Here is a 23,872-nt window from a genome sequence, read left to right on the forward strand (position 1 = left end):
CTGGGGACTTTTTCTTAGGAAGTTGGTTAATAGCTTGGTCTATTTCTTTTTCTGAGATGGGACTATTTAAACTACTTACTTCTTCCTCTGTTAATCTGGGCAAGCTATATTTTTGAAGGTATTCTTCCATTTCATTTAAGTTATCGAATTTATCGGCATAAAGTTGAGCAAAGTAGCTCCTAACTATTGTTCTAATTTCCTCTTCATTAGTGGTGAGTTCACCCTTTTCATTTTCAAGACTATCAATTTGCTTTTTCTCTTTCCTTTTTTTAATCAGGTTTACTAAGGGTTTGTCTATTTTGTTGGTTTTTTCATAAAACCAACTCTTAGTTTTATTAATTAATTCAATAGTTTTTTTACTTTCAATTTTATTAATCTCACCTTTTATTTTTTGAATTTCAAGTTTTGTGTTTGTCTGGGGGTTTTTAATTTGTTCCTTTTCTAGCAATTTTAGTTGTAAACCCAATTCGTTGGCCCTCTCTTTCTCTATTTTATGCAGGTAGGCCTGTAGAGATATAAAACTTCCCCTAATTACTGCCTTGGCTGTATCCCACACATTTTGGTATGATGTCTCATTATTGTCATTTTCTTGGGTGAAGTTATTAATTATGTCTATGATTTGCTGTTTTACCCAATCATTTTTTAGTATAAGATTATTTAGTTTCCAATTATTTTTTGGTCTATTTTCCCCTGGCTTTTTATTAAATGTTATTTTGATTGCATTATGGTCTGAAAAGGATGCATTTACTATTTCTGCCTTACTGCATTTGATTTTGAGGTTTTTATGCCCTAGTATATGATCAATTTTTGTATAGGTTCCATGAACTGCTGAGAAGAAAGTATATTCCTTTCTGTCTCCATTTAGCTTTCGCCAAAGATCTATCATATCAAACTTTTCTAGTATTCTATTTACCTCTTTGACTTCTTTCTTATTTATTTTGTGGTTTGATTTATCTAATTCTGAGAGTGCAAGGTTGAGATCTCCCGCTATTATAGTTTTGCTATCTATTTCCTCTTGCAGCTCTCTTAATTTCTCTTTTAAGAATTTAGATGCTGCACCACTTGGTGCATACATGTTTAATATTGATACTGCTTCACTATTGATGCTTCCCTTTAGCAGGATATAATGCCCTTCCTTATCTCTTTTAATTAGATCAATTTTTGTTTTTGCTTGATCTGAGATGAGGATGGCTACTCCTGCTTTTTTGGTTTTGCCTGAAGCATAATAGATTCTGCTCCACCCTTTTACTTTTAGTTTGAATGTCTCATCCTGTTTCAGGTGTGTTTCCTGTAAACAACATATAGTAGGATTCTGACTTTTAATCCAGTCTGCTAACTGCTTCCTCTTTATGAGGCAGTTTGCCCCATTCACATTTATGGTTAGAAGGACTAATTCTATATTGCTTGCCATCCTATTAACCCCTGCTTATGCTTTTCCCCTTTCCTTCCCTTTTTCCCTCCTATCCAGTATTAAACTGGTAAACACCACTTGCTTTTTACAGCCCTCCCTTTTTAGGATCCCTCCCCCACCTTAAAGATCCTCCCCTTATTTTACCCCTTTTCCTCGAAATTACTGTATTCCCTTCCCCTTAGCTTACTCCTTCCCTTTCACTTTTCAATGAAGTGGAAGAAGTTTCACCATAAATCGAATATGTCTATTGATACACGCTATGTTCATCTCCCTCCTTTCTTTCTCTCAGATATAATAGGTTACCTTTGCCTCTTCATGAAATGTAGTACCACCACTTTGTACTTTTTTATGATATAATCTCCTTTCCACCTCTATTTTCTAAGACAAATTGTACATATGTTCTTTACATATTTTTTTGACAGAAGTATAGTTCTCAAGATTTCTTTTTACCTTTTTTAGAAGTCTCTTGAGTTCTGTATTTGAAGATCAAACCTCTTATGTAGGTCTGGTTTTTTCATCAAAAATAGATGGAATTCATTTATTTCGTTAAATGTCCATCTTCTTCCCTGGAAAACGATGCTCATTCTTGCTGGGTAAGTTATTCTTGGCTGCATACCAAGTTCCTTAGCCTTTCGGAATATCATGTTCCAGGCCCTGCGTTCTTTTAATGTGGACGCTGCTAGATCCTGTGTTATCCTTATTGTGGATCCTCCATATCTGAATTGTTTTTTTCTAGCAGCTTCCAATATCTTTTCCTTTGTCTGATGGTTCTTGAACTTGGCCACTATATTTCTTGGCGTTTTGATTTTAGGGTCCCTTTCAGTAGGTGATCGATGAATTTTCTCAATGTCTATTTTACCCTCTGTTTCCAAAACGTCTGGGCAGTTCTCTTTGATAATTTCCTCGAAAATGGTGTCCAAGCTCTTTTTTTCCTCCCATTTTTCAGGGAGTCCGATTATTCTCAAATTGTCTCTCCTGGATCTGTTTTCCAGGTCTGTTGTCTTTCTGGTAAGGTACTTGACAGTCTTTTCAATTGTTTCATTTCTCTGGTTTTGCTTGACTCCCTCTTGGTTTCTCCTTGAGTCATTCATTTCTACTTGTTCCAGTCTAATTTTCAATGATGTATTTTCTTCATTCACTTTTTTTATATCTCTTTGTAATTGTCCAATTGAGTTTTTATCTTCTATGGAATTTTTTTCCATTTTATCCATTTTATTTTTTAGAGAGCTGATTTCTTTTTCCAGCTCACTAATCCTGTTTTCCTTGGAGTTGTTTACCTTTTCCAGTTCACTAATCTTGTTTCTCAATGATTTGATTTCTTTATCCATTCTGTCTTTGAATGCATGGGATGACTTCTCCAGGCTCTCTTGCCAAGCTTCCCTTTCCTTTTCCCATTTCTCTTCCAGCTCTCTTGTGAGAGCCTTTTTTATTTCCTCTATGAGGTTCTTTTGTATTGAGGAGCAGCTTATATCCCTCCCAGGGGATACATCTGGGGACATTCTGTTCCTAGTCTCCTCAGCATTTGAAGTCTGCTCCCTCTCCACACAAAAGCTGTCAATGGTTAGAGCCCTTTTGAATTTTTTATTCATTTTGTCAGAATCAAAGAAAACAAATTGACAAGAGAAGCAATTGGTCTGTTTTGCGGGGGATAGGGCTGGATGTTATTAATGGGCTTCCTCTACAGACTGGGGATAGGGCAGCAGAGAGCCACTAACAGAACAGCAATGACTGTACTGAGTCTGCGCTCTGAGGCTCCGAGAACGCACCGAGTCAGTCCAGGTGGGGGTTGGGGGTGGCCGGGCTCTGAGAGACGCTGGCTTTCTGGGGTTTTAATCTTCACCTCCGGTGTTTACACCCTCTCCGTGGCTCCTGGCTTGCTGCCAAGACGGAGCATCCACACTGGGGCAAAAGCCCTTTCACAGAAACTGCAGAGATCACACCCCTCCCCCTCCGGTCTGAGCTGTGTGAGCTGCCTGTCTTGCTCTGGCTGTCTGCCCTCAGTCTGCGCCCAGTCTGATTGACCCTCCCCCGAACAAACACAGACCTTTTCTGGCGACTTTCAAGGATGTCTTCTCTTGGTGATAATTTGTGGATTTCTTTCTGGGTCAAGCATTAAGTCAGAGGCTTGTCATGAAGTAAGTTCTGAGAGAAAGCGAGGAGCTCAAGCAGCTGTCTGCCTCCACGCCGCCATCTTAGCCGGAAGTCCCTGTCTTTCTCAATATTTAATAAATATTTACTGACCATTACAAAAAGGAATTTTAACACCAGTAGGTAAGAGGATCTGTATTTCATAAGCTTTTAAAACAGAAATTCTTAACTTGGAGTTCATATACTAAAAAAATTAATTTAATGTATTTATTTTTTGTTTGTTTGTTTTTGAGGCTAGGGTTAAGTGACTTGCCCAGGGTCACACAGCTAGGAAGTGTTAAGTGTGTGAGACCAGATTTGAACTCTGGTCCTCCTGAATTCAAGCCTGGTGCTCTATCCACTGCGCCACCTAGCTGCCCCCTAATTTAATTTAAAAAGTCACCAACTTGGAGTTGTGAAATGATCCAACCATTCTGGAGAGCAATGTTTTAGAATAAAAAATAAATAAAATAGATGGAGTTTTTTCTCCTATTGTACTTATGGTCTTCTTTAATATGCATACAACTTAAAACATTTCCAAAGGCTATATTTTAATAATTTAGTATGATTTTGCATGGCTCTTTGTTCTGTCAGCCCTGTTTGGAATCAAATAATGGAAAAATCACAAGGAAGACATAAAGGGATTTAGCTATAGACAAACTATTCCAAGCTTCATTCACCATTCTTTCTTTTCATGCCAGGAATTATGATCATTTATAATGGGTGATTGTGATGAATTTGTTTAAACATGTTATCCACACTCATATAGTGCATATCAAAATACTTATAGAATTAAGGTTTGATAAAATTTTCTTTCATGCTCATCTCTAATTTGATTCAATTCAATAATCATTTATTAACTACTCACTATGTTTAAAATCTAATAATGTAGTAGAGCTCTAAAGAGAAATAATGATATAGACCTTACCTTTAAACAACTTATATCCTAATACTTTAGAATAAAATATTAAAAGGATTATATCTCCTTGAATGACTTATTATGAATATCCATCAAACATTATAAGGTTCAATGAATATATATGAAATCTCTTTTGGTTTGGCCTATAGCTTAGAGCACAGAGCTATGTAAAACAGATGATGGAAAAATAGGGATTAAATAGAGGCCTAAAGTTTCCTTATATATTTCCTTATATAAATAGTCTATTTAGGAATGTAACAGGAATTTACTATATTATCAGCCTATATAAGTTAATCACACAAGTCTTTCTGAATCCATTCTGTGCCTTGGGAACAGGATAGCATATGCAGAAGAATCAACCTGATGATACCTTTAGAAAATTAATTTGAAATTATAATAATAAATCACATTTGTTAGCATTTTATAGCTTACTAAATATTTCCTTTTCCTTTTTATTTTTTAATTAAAAATGTTTATTAAAAACAATATTGGCAACTATTACAATATTCTGATTTAGTATCTAGTACAAGATGGTATAAAATGTACAATATGACAGAGTCAAAAACATGAATTTGAGTCTTGGTTCTGCCACTTACCAGGCAGGTAAGTCCTTTAACCTTACTGGGTCTTTTATTTCTCCTAACAGAGGGGAAGAAAAAAGGGAAAGAGATCAGCTTAGATTACCTGAAGTGGCTTTCAACTCTAAATCTATAACCCTAATTGCTCAGCCTAGCTACAACTCCGTTGGACTAGTTAGTCTTAAATTCTATTAAAACCATAATAGCTTATGATTCTAAGTAGTTGAACTATTATTAGTGCAATATATTTTTGACCGATACTTTGCCCAGGATTTGCCAAACCAAAGTGGTTCTGGAAGACCTATTTCTGTTTATGTCATAATGTTACTGTTCTTATACCTTGAGATGGAGGAATTTAGCTCAGCTTGGAACAACAAATCAAACATAATTTACCAATACAACCCTCAAGCATAGTATTATATTCAAGGTTAATGATACTCAGTGTCATCATATGTTGTCTTCAAATATTTGAAGGACTGGTATGTGTCAGAAAAATTAGATTTGTTCCATTTGACCCCAAAGGGGGAAATTAAGAATAATGGGCAAAAGTTGCAAATGGGCAAATTTAGGCTTGATGTAAGAAAAAAAATAGAGCTAACTAAAATTTTAATTATTTTTACTGTTAATGGAGAGTATTCTTGAAATAGAGTGGATTGCTATAGGTATCTATTCAACACCCACTACATGCCATATCTCATTTGATCTGCACAACAACTCTGGAAGATGAGAACTGTTTTATTTCCATTTTTACAATTGAGGAAACTGAGACAGGTAACATTTCAGTGGCTTGCCAAGTATCATATACACCTAAGGAAATGTCCAGACTTAATTTGAACTCAGGTCTTCTTGACTTCAGGTCCTGAGCTCTATCTACTAAACCACTTAATTGCTTCATTAATGGTGCTCAAACAAACATGACAACTATTCATCAGGATGCCGTAGAGGAGATTTTCAATCTCCTTCACAAATTGGACAAGATGTTCAATAAAATCTCTTGTGACTTGAAAATTCTATGATTATATATAGTGACTGCAACTTGTATATAGAGAGATATAAGTAGAAATATTTAGGAGTAGAACAGTGCTAATCGTGCCTGGGGATAGTGGTACCAAATGCATTCTCTCTTTCTTTTCTTTTGAGGCCATTGGGTTAAGTGATTTGCATAGGGAAACATAGCAAAGAAGTGCTAACTGCCTGAAGTCTGATTTGAACTCAGGTTTTCCTAACTCCAGGACCATTGATCCATCTAGCTGGCCCTCCAAATGCAAGCTCAATCAAAATGAGAGCACAACCTCACCCATTAATTCATAGACACTTTGTAGTTTCATATCCTAACCAATTCTTCTAGCTCACTGAGTGCTAAGATCTCATTTAGTCCTTAAGGGCTACAAATTCATTCTACCACCTTCTGCATTAGAAACCATGGGATAAAGTTCCATTTGCCACTTGTACTTCCACCCAGTTATAGTTCTGCTGGCATATTATTCTGTCTTTCTATGACTTGTGGTAAGTCATTTAAGCCTCTATCACTTTATGTACGATAGGGGAAGTAATGCCTTCAGAGCTGATAAAAGTGGTTTTTATTAGCAACAAATGAGATTTCAAATGGAAACATGTTTTGTACTCTGGAAGAAAGATACTCTATCAACAAGTCAAGACGAATATTGTAATCATCTTCTATATGCTCATCCAACTGCTAGGAGACAGTGGGAACATAAAAGAGGTATATGGAATAGTTCCTGACCTTGAGGAACTTAATCAGATTTCTTTCTGCCCAGAGAATAATTTAAGGCTTTCCAAATCAAGTGATGTTATATGACATAAACAAATACTTCTATAAAGCAGAGTGGTAGAAAACTCTTATCAAGAATTGATCCTTTCCCCTTTAAATATTTAATTTTGGAGTCATATGGTAGAATGAACACAAGATTTCAAAATCAAAAGACTTGGGTTCAAATGATCATTTGGGCACTTTCTAAAAGTGTTTTCTTTGACATATTACTTTGTCACTTCCAGCCTCTGCTTCTTTGTAAAATGAAGATAATCATACCTTCTTCCCAAATCTGTGATATGAGGATCAAAAAAGATAAAGTGTAAACATACTTTGTATAAGGTATAAAGCCCCATATAATAACTCATATAAACTAGGATTTGGGATTTTTCTATCACTGAATCTTAAAGTAGGGTAGAGGGGACCATATTTTCTCTTTATCTTTTGAGGCAATCCATGTTTCTGTCTGTTTCCTCATCTGTAAAATGCAGATAATAATAGCATCTACCTCCTAGGATTGTCGTGAGAATAAAATATTTTTTTTAATTTTTTATTTTATTTTATAATTATAACATTTTTTGACTGTACATATGCATGGGTAATTTTTTACAACGTTATCCCTTGCACTTACTTCTATTCAGATTTTTTCCCTTCCTCCCCCAACCCCCTCCCCCAGATGGCAAGCAGTCTTATATATGTTAAATATATTACAGTATAATTTAGATACAATATATGTGTGTAGAACCGAATTTTTTGTTGCACAGGAAGAACTGGATTCAGAAGGTAAAAATAACAGTTTACATTCATTTCCCAGTGTTCCTTTTCTGGATGTAGCTGGTTCTGTCCATCATTAATCAATTGGAATTGGATTAGCTCTTCTCTATGTTGAAGAAATCCACTTCCATCAGCATACATCCTCGTACAGTATCATTGTTGAAGTGTATAATGATCTTCTGGTTCTGCTCATTTCACTCAGCATCAGTTGATGTAAGTCTCTCCAAGCCTCTCTGTATTTCTCCTGTTGGTCATTTCTTATAGAACAATAATATTCCATAACATTCATATACCATAGTTTACCCAACCATTCTCCAATTGATGGACATCCATTCATCTTCCAGCTTCTAGCCACTATGAAAAGGGCTGCCACAAACATTTTGGCACATACAAGACCCTTTCCCTTCTCTAGTAGTTCCTTGGGGTATAAGCCCAGGAGTAGTATGGCTGGGTCAAAGGGTATGCACATTTTGATAACTTTTTGGGCATAATTCCAGATTGCTCTCCAGAATGGTTGGATTTTTTCACAACTCCACCAACAATGCATCAGTGTCCCAGTTTTCCCACAGCCCCTCCAACATTCATCGTTATTTGTTCCTGTCATCTTAGCCAATCTGACAGGTGTGTAATGATACCTCAGAGTTGTCTTAATTTGCATTTCTCTGATCAATAGTGATTTGGAACACTCTTTCATATGAGTGGAAATAGTTTTAATTTCATCATCTGAAAATTGTCTGTTCATATCCTTTGACCATTTATCAATTGGAGAATGGTTTGATTTCTTATAAATTAAAGTCAATTCTCTGTATATTTTGGAGATGAGGCCTTTATCAGAACCTTTAACTGTAAAAATTTTTTCCCAATTTGTTACTTCCCTTCTAATCTTGTTTGCATTAGTTTTGTTTGTGCAGAAACTTTTTAATTTGGTGTAATCAAAATGTTCTATTTTGTGATCAATAATGGTCTCTAGTTCTCCCTTGGACACAAACTCCTTCCTCCTCCACAAGTCTGAGAGGTAAACCATCCCATGTTCCTCCAATTTATTTATGATTTCGTTCTTTATGCCTAAATCTTGGACCCATTTTGATCTAATCTTAGTATGTGGTGTTAAATGTGGGTCCATGCCTAGTTTCTGCCATACTAATTTCCAGTTTTCCCAACAGTTTTTGTCAAATAATGAATTCTTAACCCAAAATTTGGGATCTTTGGGTTTGTCAAAGATTAGATTGCTATTTTTATTCACTATCTTGCCCTGTGAATCTAACCTATGCCACTGATCAACTAGTCTATTTCTTAGCCAATACCAAATGGTTTTGGTGACTGTTGCTTTATAATATAGCTTTAAATCAGGTACACTTAGACCACCTTCCTCTGACTTTTTTTTCATTAGTTCCCTTGCAATTCTCGACCTTTTATTCTTCCATATGAATTTTGTTGTTATTTTTTCTAGGTCATTAAAATAATTTCTTGGGAGTCTGATTGGTATAGCACCAAATAAATAGATTAGTTTGGGGAGTATTGTCATCTTTATTATATTCGCTCGGCCTATCCAAGAACATTGAATGTCTTTCCAATTATTTAAATCTGACTTTATTTTTGTGGCAAGTGTTTTGTAATTTTGCTCATATAATTCCTGACTCTCCTTTGGTAGATATATTCCCAAATATTTGATACTATCGACTGTTATTTTGAATGGAATTTCTCTTTGTATCTCTTGCTGTTGGATTGTGTTGGTAATGTATAAAAATCCTGAGGATTTATGTGGATTTATTTTGTATCCTGCGACTTTGCTAAAATTCTGAATTATTTCTAATAGCTTTTTAGCAGAGTCTTTGGGGTTCTCTAAGTATACCATCATGTCATCTGCGAAAAGTGACAATTTGATTTCTTCATTTCCTACTCTAATTCCTTGGATCTCTTTCTCGGCTCTTATTGCCAAGGCTAGAGTTTCTAGTACTATATTGAATAGTAATGGTGATAGTGGGCAACCTTGTTTCACTCCTGATCTTACAGGGAAAGGTTCTAGTTTATCACCATTACAAATGATGTTTACTGAAGGTTTTAAATATATGCTCCTTATTATTTTAAGGAATAGTCCATTTATTCCTATACTTTCAAGCGTTTTTAGTAGGAATGGATGTTGGATTTTATCAAATGCCTTTTCTGCATCTATTGAGATGATCATATGGTTTTTATTAATTTGATTATTAATATGGTCAATTATACTAATAGTTTTCCTAATATTAAACCAGCCCTGCATTCCTGGTATAAATCCCACTTGGTCATGGTGTATTATCCTGGGGATGATTTTCTGAAGTCTATTTGCTAATATCTTATTTAAGATTTTAGCATCAATATTCATTAAGGAAATTGGTCTATAGTTTTCTTTCTCAGTTTTCGATCTACCTGGTTTAGGTATCAGTACCATGTCTGTGTCATAGAAGGAATTTGGTAGGACTCCTTCAATCCCTATTTTTTCAAATAGTTTACATAGCATTGGAGTTAGTTGTTCTTTAAATGTTTGATAGAATTCACCTGTAAATCCATCTGGTCCTGGGGACTTTTTCTTAGGAAGTTGGTTAATAGCTTGGTCTATTTCTTTTTCTGAGATGGGACTATTTAGACTACTTACTTCTTCCTCTGTTAATCTGGGAAAGCTATATTTTTGAAGGTATTCTTCCATTTCATTTAAGTTATCGAATTTATCGGCATAAAGTTGAGCAAAGTAGCTCCTAATTATTGTTCTAATTTCCTCTTCATTAGTGGTGAGTTCACCCTTTTCATTTTCAAGACTATCAATTTGCTTTTTCTCTTTCCTTTTTTTAATCAGGTTTACTAAGGGTTTGTCTATTTTGTTGGTTTTTTCATAAAACCAACTCTTAGTTTTATTAATTAATTCAATAGTTTTTTTACTTTCAATTTTATTAATCTCACCTTTTATTTTTTGAATTTCAAGTTTTGTGTTTGTCTGGGGGTTTTTAATTTGTTCCTTTTCTAGCAATTTTAGTTGTAAACCCAATTCGTTGGCCCTCTCTTTCTCTATTTTATGCAAGTAGGCCTGTAGAGATATAAAACTTCCCCTAATTACTGCTTTGGCTGTATCCCACACATTTTGGTATGATGTCTCATTATTGTCATTTTCTTGGGTGAAGTTATTAATTATGTCTATGATTTGCTGTTTTACCCAATCATTCTTTAGTATAAGATTATTTAGTTTCCAATTATTTTTTGGTCTATTTTCCCCTGGCTTTTTATTAAATGTTATTTTGATTGCATTATGGTCTGAAAAGGATGCATTTACTATTTCTGCCTTACTGCATTTGATTTTGAGGTTTTTATGCCCTAGTATATGATCAATTTTTGTATAGGTTCCATGAACTGCTGAGAAGAAAGTATATTCCTTTCTGTCTCCATTTAGCTTTCGCCAAAGATCTATCATATCAAACTTTTCTAGTATTCTATTTACCTCTTTGACTTCTTTCTTATTTATTTTGTGGTTTGATTTATCTAATTCTGAGAGTGCAAGGTTGAGATCTCCCGCTATTATAGTTTTGCTATCTATTTCCTCTTGCAGCTCTCTTAATTTCTCTTTTAAGAATTTAGATGCTGCACCACTTGGTGCATACATGTTTAATATTGATACTGCTTCACTATTGATGCTTCCCTTTAGCAGGATATAATGCCCTTCCTTATCTCTTTTAATTAGATCAATTTTTGTTTTTGCTTGATCTGAGATGAGGATGGCTACTCCTGCTTTTTTGGTTTTGCCTGAAGCATAATAGATTCTGCTCCACCCTTTTACTTTTAGTTTGAATGTCTCATCCTGTTTCAGGTGTGTTTCCTGTAAACAACATATAGTAGGATTCTGACTTTTAATCCAGTCTGCTAACTGCTTCCTCTTTATGAGGCAGTTTGCCCCATTCACATTTATGGTTAGAAGGACTAATTCTATATTGCTTGCCATCCTATTAACCCCTGCTTATGCTTTTCCCCTTTCCTTCCCTTTTTCCCTCCTATCCAGTATTAAACTGGTAAACACCACTTGCTTTTTACAGCCCTCCCTTTTTAGGATCCCTCCCCCACCTTAAAGATCCTCCCCTTATTTTACCCCTTTTCCTCGAAATTACTGTATTCCCTTCCCCTTAGCTTACTCCTTCCCTTTCACTTTTCAATGAAGTGGAAGAAGTTTCACCATAAATCGAATATGTCTATTGATACACGCTATGTTCATCTCCCTCCTTTCTTTCTCTCAGATATAATAGGTTACCTTTGCCTCTTCATGAAATGTAGTACCACCACTTTGTACTTTTTTATGATATAATCTCCTTTCCACCTCTATTTTCTAAGACAAATTGTACATATGTTCTTTACATATTTTTTTGACAGAAGTATAGTTCTCAAGATTTCTTTTTACCTTTTTTAGAAGTCTCTTGAGTTCTGTATTTGAAGATCAAACCTCTTATGTAGGTCTGGTTTTTTCATCAAAAATAGATGGAATTCATTTATTTCGTTAAATGTCCATCTTCTTCCCTGGAAAACGATGCTCATTCTTGCTGGGTAAGTTATTCTTGGCTGCATACCAAGTTCCTTAGCCTTTCGGAATATCATGTTCCAGGCCCTGCGTTCTTTTAATGTGGACGCTGCTAGATCCTGTGTTATCCTTATTGTGGATCCTCCATATCTGAATTGTTTTTTTCTAGCAGCTTCCAATATCTTTTCCTTTGTCTGATGGTTCTTGAACTTGGCCACTATATTTCTTGGCGTTTTGATTTTAGGGTCCCTTTCAGTAGGTGATCGATGAATTTTCTCAATGTCTATTTTACCCTCTGTTTCCAAAACGTCTGGGCAGTTCTCTTTGATAATTTCCTCGAAAATGGTGTCCAAGCTCTTTTTTTCCTCCCATTTTTCAGGGAGTCCGATTATTCTCAAATTGTCTCTCCTGGATCTGTTTTCCAGGTCTGTTGTCTTTCTGGTAAGGTACTTGACAGTCTTTTCAATTGTTTCATTTCTCTGGTTTTGCTTGACTCCCTCTTGGTTTCTCCTTGAGTCATTCATTTCTACTTGTTCCAGTCTAATTTTCAATGATGTATTTTCTTCACTCACTTTTTTTATATCTCTTTGTAATTGTCCAATTGAGTTTTTATCTTCTATGGAATTTTTTTCCATTTTATCCATTTTATTTTTTAGAGAGCTGATTTCTTTTTCCAGCTCTCTAATCCTGTTTTCCTTGGAGTTGTTTACCTTTTCCAGCTCACTAATCCTGTTTTCCTTGGAGTTGTTTACCTTTTCCAGCTCACTAATCTTGTTTCTCAATGATTTGATTTCTTTATCCATTCTGTCTTTGAATGCATGGGATGACTTCTCCAGGCTCTCTTGCCAAGCTTCCCTTTCCTTTTCCCATTTCTCTTCCAGCTCTCTTGTGAGAGCCTTTTTGATTTCCTCTATGAGGTTCTTTTGTATTGAGGAGCAGCTTATATCCCTCCCAGGGGATACATCTGGGGACAGTCTGTTCCTAGTCTCCTCAGCATTTGAAGTCTGCTCCCTCTCCACACAAAAGCTGTCAATGGTTAGAGCCCTTTTGAATTTTTTGTTCATTTTGTCAGAGTAGGAATCAAAGAAAACAAACTGACAAGAGAAACAATTGGTCTGTTTTGTGGGGGATGGGGCTGGATGGTATTAATGGGCTTCCTCTACAGACTGGGGGTAGGGCAGCAGAGAGCCACTAACAGGACAGCAATGACTGTACTGAGTCTGCGCTCTGAGGCTCTGAGAATGCACTGAGTCAGTCCAGGTGGGGGTTGGGGGTGGCCGGGCTCTGAGAGACGCTGGCTTTCTGGGGTTTTAATCTTCACCTCCAGTGTTTACACCCTCTCCACCGCTCCTGGCTTGATGCCAAGACGGAGCATCCACACTGGGGCAAAAGCCCTTTCACAGAAACGGCAGAGATCACACCCCTCCCCCTCCGGTCTGAGCTGTGTGAGCTGCCTGTCTTGCTCTGGCTGTCTGCCCTCAGTCTGCGCCCAGTCTGATTGACCCTCCCCCGAACAAACACAGACCTTTTCTGGCGACTTTCAAGGATGTCTTCTCTTGGTGATAATTTGTGGATTTCTTTCTGGGTCAAGCATTAAGTCAGAGGCTTGTCATGAAGTAAGTTCTGAGAGAAAACGAGGAGCTCAAGCAGCTGTCTGCCTCCACGCCGCCATCTTGGCCGGAAGTCCCGAGAATAAAATATTTGCCAAAAACTTTGCAAACCTTATTTTTATTGCATCATATGTTATACTACAATTATTTCATGATAGATATGAAGACTGAATGGTAATATCATAAAAGAAATTTAAGAAAAGGACCAGCTCAGAACCTGTTCTCAAATTATGGCTTTGGAAGGAACTTTAACTAAACAAGGAATAGATTACAAGCTCCTTGAGTACAGGGATTTTCCCCTTTTTGTTTCCATATATTTCCCAGCATTTAGCTGTATAAATTTTGGTTACAGACTTTTATTCTCAAAGAAAGTCAAAATGACATTACTCACGGAGGGTCACACAACTAATAAGTGTCTGAGACCAGATCTGAATTCAGAAAGATGAGTCTTCCTGACTCCAGGTCTGGTGTTTTATCCACTGTGCCACCTACCTCCCTGCTCCTGACCTATATTTCATGCAAAGTTCTATATCAGCAAATTGGTTCTAAGAGCACACAGATGACATATAAGTAACAGTCTGAAGTGCTGGCATGGAAGGGACTGTACATTCCCTCAGAGTCTGACAGATTGTCCACATCTAGGTTTTATGTAAATCTATCGGGTTGCAAATTTAAGTCAAACTGGCTCATCTGTTCCACAACTGTCTAGTTCAAAATAACCATAGTGAATGGAATGTGGAGGGATTTGTGGAAAGAACTAAAATTGCCCAAGTGCCCAAGGTTTGCACAACACAATCCTAGCATCCTGCCTAAAATTCAAGCAAGGCCAGTTTTGTGTCATTGCATCAAGACATAAAAAAGGGAACTTCGTTGGAGTTTTAAGTCCCAAATGCACATTAGAAGTACTCTAAATTACACTGTGAAAAAGTTTGAGTCTGGGTGGGTTTTAGAATCCCTGTTAAAAGCTTCCATCCAAGAATAAAAACTTAAAGGATCATTTTAAATTTGGAAATAAATTTATCCAATACAACGAGGATTTCTTAAGCACATATTGTAAATAAAACCATTTGCCAAGAATTGGATATACAAATAAAAAAAATCCTCAACAATAATTTGCTTTTATAGAGACTTTAAGGTTGGCGAAACAGTTAATACATATTATTTAATTTGGTCATTTGAATAATCATTCCTTCTCCCCACATTATAGTCTACTGGAATTTTAGGTAAGATAGCTTCATAATATAGCACTTTCAATCAATCAATAAACATGTATTATTATGCACCTGTCTGGTGCCAGGTACTGTGCTAAGCATTGGAGACACACACACCAAAAAGGTAAAAGACAGTCTCTTCCCTCAGGGAGACCACAATTAATGGAGATGGTAATGGTGAGGAATAACAAATATACACAAACAAGTAATATACAGAATAAATGGGAAGTAATTAGAATTAAGAGGGGTTGGAAAGACCTTTCAAGAAGCAAAGGAAAGCAAGGTATAAGAAAACTAAAAAAGTGTGAGGGGCAATGGCAAAGAGAGGGTTAAGTTATGAAAAGCTAAAAAGGGGATTTTGTGTGTTAGTCAAAAATAAGCACCTGGAGTTTTGTGTTGTTTTGTTTTCCAATAGAGGATCGACATGGTTGAATATGTACTTTGGAAAAAACCACTTTATCAACTGAAAGAATGATGACTTGGAGTAGGGAGACTCTTGAAGAAAGCAAATCTAATAGCAGTCTATTAAAATAATGAAAGCATGAGGTATTATAGAAAGATGTTGCAAAGATAAAATTGACAAACCTTGGGAACACATGGAATATAAGAGGTGAGAGGTACTGAAGACTTAAAAATGACCCTTAGGTTGTGATTTTGAGGAACTAAAAGGATGATGGTACCTTCCACAAAAATGGGAAATGTAAAAACAAAGGACAGTTTAGAAAAGCAATATGAGTTCTGTTTTGGACACATTGAGTCATTGAGTTGAAGATATCAACTGGACGTCCAGTGTGAGATATCTAAAAGACTGGTGTAGATGTGAGATTAGAGGTCAGTAGAGAAATTAGGGCAGAACAAGTAGCTTTGAAAATCATTAGCATAGAGATGGTAACTAAATCCATGTAAACTAATAAATGAACTAGTATAGAGGGACAAGACCCAGGAGAGAAATGTGTAACACAGACACTCATTAGACACATGTGATGTGGATGTGGATCCAGTCAGGCTGATTGAGAAGCAATAGATATGTAAGTAGGACAACAATTCTGAAAACTTAGAGAGAAAAGAGTATCAAGAAGACAAAGGTGATTACTGTTGCCAATGACTACAGAAAGGTCAAAGAGAATGAAAATTGCCCTTTAGATTTAGCCAATAAGAAATCAATGGTAACTTTAGAGAGAGCAATTTCAATGGAATGCTAATGCCAGAAGCTAGATTGTAAGAGATTAAGAATATAAAAGTAGAAAAATATGGAGGCACAAATTATAAAAATAATTTTCAAGGAGTTAAACTACAAAGGGCCAAATAAATATAGGCTAATAATAATGATAGAAGGATCAAATGAAGTTTGGTGGGGTTTTTTTCCAAAATAGGGGAGAGTTATGTAGATGTTTTAGGCAATAATAGGAAATGTACCAATAGACAAGGAGAACTTGAAAAGAAGTGATAAAATGGAAAAAAAAAAAAAAAGGTCAATAAATAAGATAAAAAGATGGCCTACTTGACAATGTTAATTACCCATGAATTTCCCATGTAAAACAGAAATGTAAATGTTCACAGAATAACAAAACTGGAAGGAATTTTAGAGATTATCACCCAATCCATTTATTTCTTTATATGTTTTACTCATGCTTTTTTGCTGCTTCTATCATAGCTATTTTCAGATATCCCCACTTTTTTTTTTTTTTTTTTTTTTGGCTAAGACAATTGGAGTTAAGTGACCTGCCCAGAGTCACATAGCTAAGAAGTGCTAAGGGTCAGAGGTCAGATTTGAACTCAGGTCCTCCTCAGGGCTAGTGCTCTATCCCCTATTCCACCTCACTAAATATCCCCAATTTCACCCTAATGATCCTTTTCGTATTTTAAAGAAAAATCTAATAGGCAAAAATCCAAATTGGCAAAACCAATCGACAAAGTGACCATAGCTCACAGCATATGAACCAACACACAACCATTTACCCCACCTTTTCAGTGAATGGATAAAAATGCATTTCTTCATGTCTTCATCAAGGCAAGATCAGTTATGATTATATAACATTCAGTGGTATTTTATTGTTCTTTTTGTTTACATTCTTCTAGTCATTGTGTAGATTATTTTCATAATTTGTTTCACTTTTTAATTTATATATTTCATTTTTTAAAACAATCTTCATATTGTCATTTCTCTTGACACAATAATACTCTATCATATTCATATATTCGTTCTCCCAACCCTCTCATTTTACAAATGAGAAAACTGGGAATCATAGATATAGAGCTGAAAGAGATTTCAGATGTTGGTGAGTTCAATTCTTCATTTTAGAAATAAGAAACCTGAGAACCACAGAGTTAAATGATTTGTCCAAAGTTACCCAGTGACAAAACCAATATACAAACCGAGATCCCTGATTCCAAATCTAGTGTTCTTTCTAGTAATCATGCTTTGATTAGGTTTTTCCTAGTCTCTTCCATATATTTACATGTCTCAGTGAATAAATCTTTCTTTTTCTTAAATGTCTATTAAAGAACAGCCTAGAAATGAGACTTCAATTGAGATTAGAATTCAGTTAAAAGTTAAAACCCAATATCTTTATAAAATCAGAAGCAAAACACTGCTCTTGATTTCTGAAACTGTTGAGTTGCTGAGGTGTCCAGACACATTTCCTCTTTTCAGTCTCTCCCACCTCAAAAAACAATACCAGACAAGTTTAGACATCAAAGGCAGCTGTGGAGCCAGGAGGAAGTAGCTGTTAAAACTGGGAGGGATCCATCCAGGTAAGTCCCTATTATAGAATATTTGTGATCAATGGGCCTTAGTCATAACCACTGTTCTAACACCTGCCAGTGACTCTGTCTGGCTTAAACACAACCCATGATTTTTCTAGAGACTAACAATGAAAAAGTCCATTTTGCAAAAATAAAGGCATGGGCAAGAAAAGACTTTCAAATCTAAAGCTTAGTTCTGGACTCCTTTCATATATTTAAGGAAGTCAAGCTGCCCTTATGAGTAAAAGAACAATTGAGCGTTTGGGGGCAGAGATCACTAGACTTGAAATAAGCATCATCCAACCTAAAAATACCTAGAGTTAGGTGCACTGTGGTTATAGTGCTGGGTATAATGACATTGTCAGGAAGACCTGAGTTCAAATCTAGCCTCATACTCTCTGACCCTAAATAGCTGAGTGAATCTGGACCACCCACTTAACTTTGTTTTTTCATCTGCAAAATGATCTGGAGAAGAAAATGTCCAACAGCATCTTTGTCAAGAATACCCCAAATTCATTCAGAAAAGTCTAATATGATTGAAATGACTGAACAATAAGCTAAAATTTCACTATTAAAATTTCATTTCTTTGAGGCTATCTACTTTATATTGTCTCATTTTTGATACGAATAGCCTTACAAAGGCCATTATTTTAAAGTAATTTAGGATTGAGATCTAGACAAAATCTTAGGGATCATCTTCTGACCTATCATCTTATAAAAATGGAGCCCAATTGTCACAGACGGTAACAGATTTGGGATTCACTTAAGGCTTCTGACTCCAAATAGTTTTGTACCCCAGTGGCATCAAACTCAAATAGAAATAGATCTTTACTTGGTGTGTATAGATTTAGAAAACCACAAATTAACATAATCTAGGTTGCATTTAAGTTAATTTGGTTAAACATTTCCCAGTACAGTGGGACATATGTACTGCATATTTGATATGTATGTATGTATAACTGAGATGTGATTCTATATTCTATATCCTCTTTGTCTACTCCTCGGCTAACATCTTCAGGGGATTCACAAAATCACATGTGACAGAACCACAGAATATCAGATTTCAGGGGCCTGCAGAACTCATCTAATCCAGAGCAAATCAAAACAAAAATTTATTCTAAAACATAGTTAAAAAGTCATCATCCAACCCCTTAGTGAAAATTTCCTGTGATGGAGAACTTAATACTTTTGTAATTATCTAATTCCACCTTTGATAATTCTGATTATTAGAAAAGTTTCACTTGACAAATTTGATTTTGGAGTATTTTGATAAATTCTGGGCATCCCAGTGGAAGGGCATAGAAAAAAAAGTGTTGAGAGAGACAATATGTTGGTGAAGGGTCTTGATTATCATAAGAATCTGCTAAATAAATAGGGAAAGTTTAACATGAAAAAAGAAAATATAGAGGTAACTTGACAATCATGTTCAGATATCTGAAAGAAAGTTATGTCAAAGATAAACCAGAATCCTTCTTCCTAACTTTAGAGGGAAGAATGGGTAGGGAAAGAAGAGAAGCTGCAAAAGGCAAATTTAAGCTTCATGAAAGGAAAAATTTGCAAACTATTTAGAGTAGTTAAAAAGTAGAAAGACCTGACTTTAGAGATAATGGTTTCTCTCTCACTTGTTTTCTAAGCAAAATACTTTTATAAGTCAACAAAGAAGAATTGGACTAGATACCTATTAAAAAAAAAAAAAAAAAGAAAAGAAAAGAAAAACATCGGAAGACAAAATAATCTATGATAGATTCATATACTTTAGAGGGAAAATACAGGTCATGGGGGGTGGAGGTAAGATGGTATATTGAAGAAAAGGGGTAGCTGGGTAGCCAAGGCCAGAGCTCCTGAGTGCTCACTTGTTTTGTGTAAGTTTCCAGCAAACATTTTATGATTTCATCAATCAGTCAAATAATCGATTGCATTAAATATTTCTCCAGTTACATGTAAAAGAAACATTCACTTTTTAAAATTTTGACTTGCAGGAAGTACTTTTTAAAGACTGTGGGGGTCTGTGTAGAGCCCACTAGAGTGTGTATTCAATGAGCTTTTTATGTTGGTTTGTCCCAATGGGTTCTGGAAAAGTAGGACATGTCCTAACACCATGCAAGTATAAAAGCATATATTACCTTGGATATCCACACTGGGTAAAATAAACTTCACAGTAGGTATATCTGCTACAGAACTGCAAAGCTGGCATAAGAGGTGTTCTTAACTACTCCATAGATAATCCTAAGTCATTACTGAATAAAAATTGGACAAATTAACCAGTGATGTTCCTTGGAACTTAAAAAGTCTATGATTTTCATTTAATCATTTCTTGACTGCCAATCCAAAGAAAGGTTTCCAGATACTGGAGAGGTGCTTAGGAGGTAGAAGGACAGATACCCAAGACAAGCTTTACCATTTTGCTAAAGGTCTGCCCTACTCAAATATACTGAAAGCAAACGTTAGAGATCATTCACACCAAAAGTTTTCTTTCTTTATAGAAAGAACAAAGTGAGCTACAAATAGATCAAGAGAAGAGAGACAGAGAAAGACAGAGAAACAGAGAGAGAGACAGAGACAGAGACAGAGAGAGAGAGAGAGAGAGAGAGAGAGAGAGAGAGAGAGAGAGAGAGAGAAATTTCACTAGACCTAAGCTTTGAATGAAACTTGGAATTTTAAGAGAGAGAGAGAAAAACATAGTGCATCCAGGAGTAAGGAATCCAACGAGCACAAATACCTGAGAGCTGTATAGAAGACAAGATCAATTCTGCTGGGTCGAGAATATATGAAAGGAATAATATGAAAGAGGGCTAGTAATTGTGTTGGCTTCTGATTATGAAGAGCTTTAAATGCTCAACAATGAATTTGATCCTCATGGTAAAAGGTAGCCTATTAGGATTCTTACAAGGTGCTAAGTCACTGGAATGTTAACAATTTACTAGTTCAGTAATGTATTTACTAGAATTCCATGAAATTCACACCTTTTAAGAGAGCATACTTTTAAGGAGCTCCCACAAGCCCAGGGAGTACCCACAAGCCCATTCTCTGGGAGGATATAAAAAGCCAGGATTCAGTCAAGGAGAGAACTTCAGGGAAGCTTGAGGAGATTTGGAGAGCCAGGATTTCAGTGGGGAGATTTGCAAGTCCAGGAGATTCACAAGTCTAAAGGAAAAGCCTATTCATGGACTTCCAGGAGATTCAGAACTAAGATTGACTTTTTGAAGATTCACAAGGCCCACACTCTCACACTCTTGGAGGCGGAGTCTGATTCTTTGCAAATTCCACTGTTGTGCTGGCTGGAGACACTGGGACAAGAACTCTTTGGAACCAAAGAAAGAGAGAGAGAGAGCCCTCTAAGAAAGCTAGCTGAGTCTCAAGTGAAGGAGACAAGGCTTGAAGGAGAAAATAATGGATCTGGAGATAAGATTTGGAAAGAGACAGTAAAGGACTTTAACTCCTGGCTGCATTTTGGGATTATTGAACTGAACTGAAACTAAGGCTTCTTGCAGAAGCTCTCCAAGAAATCTGCTCCCAGAGAATAATTACAATCTAGAGAAACAGAACACTACAGTAGCCACTGAAATTTGTTGACCAGGGGAATGGAACAAGTTAGATCTGTGCTTTAGGAATATTATTTGAGGATATATTGGAGAAGGAAGACATGTGAGGTCCAAATTAGCCCTTCCAGGTTCAGGTCAAATGTACCTATCAGATCTTTTTGACTTAGCCCTCTGAACTTTTTTTGTATATAAATTAATTTAGGTTTACTTAATTTTTTGTATATTGTTTTTCCTTGCATCACAGAAAAAGGAAAACTCCTTAAAAGCAAGTGCTTTCCTCCCTAACATTTGTGTTTCTTTTGCCTTTTTTTTTTCCTTTTTTCACTCAGATGAGATAAAATGACCATTCACAGATCCAATCCTATTGCTAATTGGGAAGCTTTGACCTTCTCTATTCTAACCTGGTCCCTCTTTATGGGATCTGTTGCATCCCCTGAGCTCAGGGACTCATAATATTAATGACAGAATTAGTTTAGATACCTAAACAACTTTAATACTGATGTTCAAGCAATATACCAGCATCAGCCTCTCCCAATAGCAGACTGGCACAATCACAATTGGTCACTTTTTATTTTCTCTTTGTATTCCTAGTGCCTAGCATGATGTCTGAAGTACAACAAATGCCTGAATTGAGATGAGTAGAGTGGAGTGGAATGACATGCACCTGAGTTGAAGTACAGATTCTGCTACTATCTTTGTGATTTTGGACAAGTGACTTTTCTGGGTCTCTGCTTCCTCATCTGTAAATGGAGAGTGTTGAGCTCTTAAAATTCCTTCTAGTTCCAATGTTTCCAATACTAATTTTTGAAAGGTATTGAGGGGTTTTGGGGAGGGAAGGAAGGAGAGAAATACATTGAAATCTCTTTAGTCAACCACAAAGAAATAAGGCTGGCCCAGGTAAGAAGCAAAAGCAAAACAAAGAGAAGGGAACTGGGATCTTGCCATGTAAACAGGAATCAGTAGCTCTAGCTAGGATAATATTTCCTCTGAAAAGAATTTACTAAACTTGCCCAGAGACCTGGAGAGCATTTTTTTTTGTAAAGAAAAGCATGGTAAGAATGTCAGATTTTTACAGATTCATTTCCATGTATACACAATATTAAAAAAAAATAAACAGTGAAGAAATATCCCCAGTGTTCTGAGCCTTCAAAGAATGTAATCTATAAGTGACTTACTTCCCCTTCTTAGCAAAAAGCTTTCAGTGTAAAGGATGACAAGCCATAAAATGAGATGTGGTCCTTTCTTAGCTTTGGTTAAAATGATTGTTTAATTTATCACAGAAGGGACCTTGGAGATCATCATAGCTAATCCTTCATTTTTCTTTTAACAGGTTAAAATTTTGTAATTAGAAAGAAAGTGACATTTCCAAGGTCATATGGGGGAAGATTATAGTCTTCTTACTCCAAACCCAAAGTTCTTTCCACTGCATTATTTTTTTTAATGTAATTAACTTTGCATGTGTAGATTGAAGGGTCATTGAGTACTTGTCATCCTTGACTTATCTGTAAACCAATTATGAAAGCAAGTAAAAGAAATTAGAATTTCAATCAATAAACATCACAGTTATCAAACATTTACTCAACTCACATTTTTTAATTTCTTCCCCCGCCCCAACATAAATGACTTGCCCAGATTCATACAGCTCGTGAGTATCTGAGGCTGTACTTAAATTCACATTCTTCTAAGTGCTAGTGCAGAGCCACTGCATTGTTTAAATGCCCCTCAACAAATATTAACCTCTTAATATGTGCCACATGCCATGCTAAGCACAGGTACAAAGAAAGGTTAAAAACAGTTCCTTTGCTCAAGGATCATGCATCTCATTTGCAGATGTAACATTTATATAAGCAGGCACATAAAAGATTCACATGGAGGAGATGGAAATTAAGGGTCCTGGCAAACTTTCCATGACTATAAATTTCAGAAAAACAGGATCAATCTACATTAATACAGCTAAGTTCCTCATCTGAGAATTTTCCAGGATATTGAAATCAAAGATCTAGCCCCACCTCCTATTAAAAACATGTGATGGAGAAGTTAACTGGGTCTTAACTGTTATAGAAAAGTGAAGTTGTAGTGAAGAATTCCCCATCTAAATCAGCACCTAGTCTTTGATTTCAGCTTCTATTCTTAGAGAGTGGTCTGGGACACAGAGAAGTTAAGGAAGTTGCCCCTTTATGTTATCTAAGATACTTAGGAATGGGAGTTAAACCCCAGTTTTCTTGATGCAGAAGTCAGCTCTACCCACTACACTAAGCTACCTTTTGTTTCTACCTCTCCTAGCGATGTATATGTCATATATGTGTATCTTATTTGTGTGTATATGTGTATGATGGTAAATAGGCATCCATATACATCAGTTTAGTTCAGTCGTGTTTCATTTATGTCTGTCTGTGTTCACATTTGGGTTTTTCTTGGCAAAGACACTGGAGTGGCTTGTCATTTCCTTCTTCAGCTCATTTTATATATGAGGAAGCTAAGGCAACCAGGATTAAGTGACTTCTCTAGGTCACACAACTAGAAAGTATCTGGGGGCATATCTATGAATATGAGTCTTTCTGACTCTAAATCCAGCCCTTGTCCACTGTATTATCTAGCTATACGCAACCTACACACACACATACACACATGTGGGTATGTGTGCATGCATAAT

Source organism: Sminthopsis crassicaudata, chromosome 1 (genome assembly GCF_048593235.1).
Source record: "Sminthopsis crassicaudata isolate SCR6 chromosome 1, ASM4859323v1, whole genome shotgun sequence".
Lineage (NCBI taxonomy): Eukaryota > Metazoa > Chordata > Mammalia > Dasyuromorphia > Dasyuridae > Sminthopsis > Sminthopsis crassicaudata.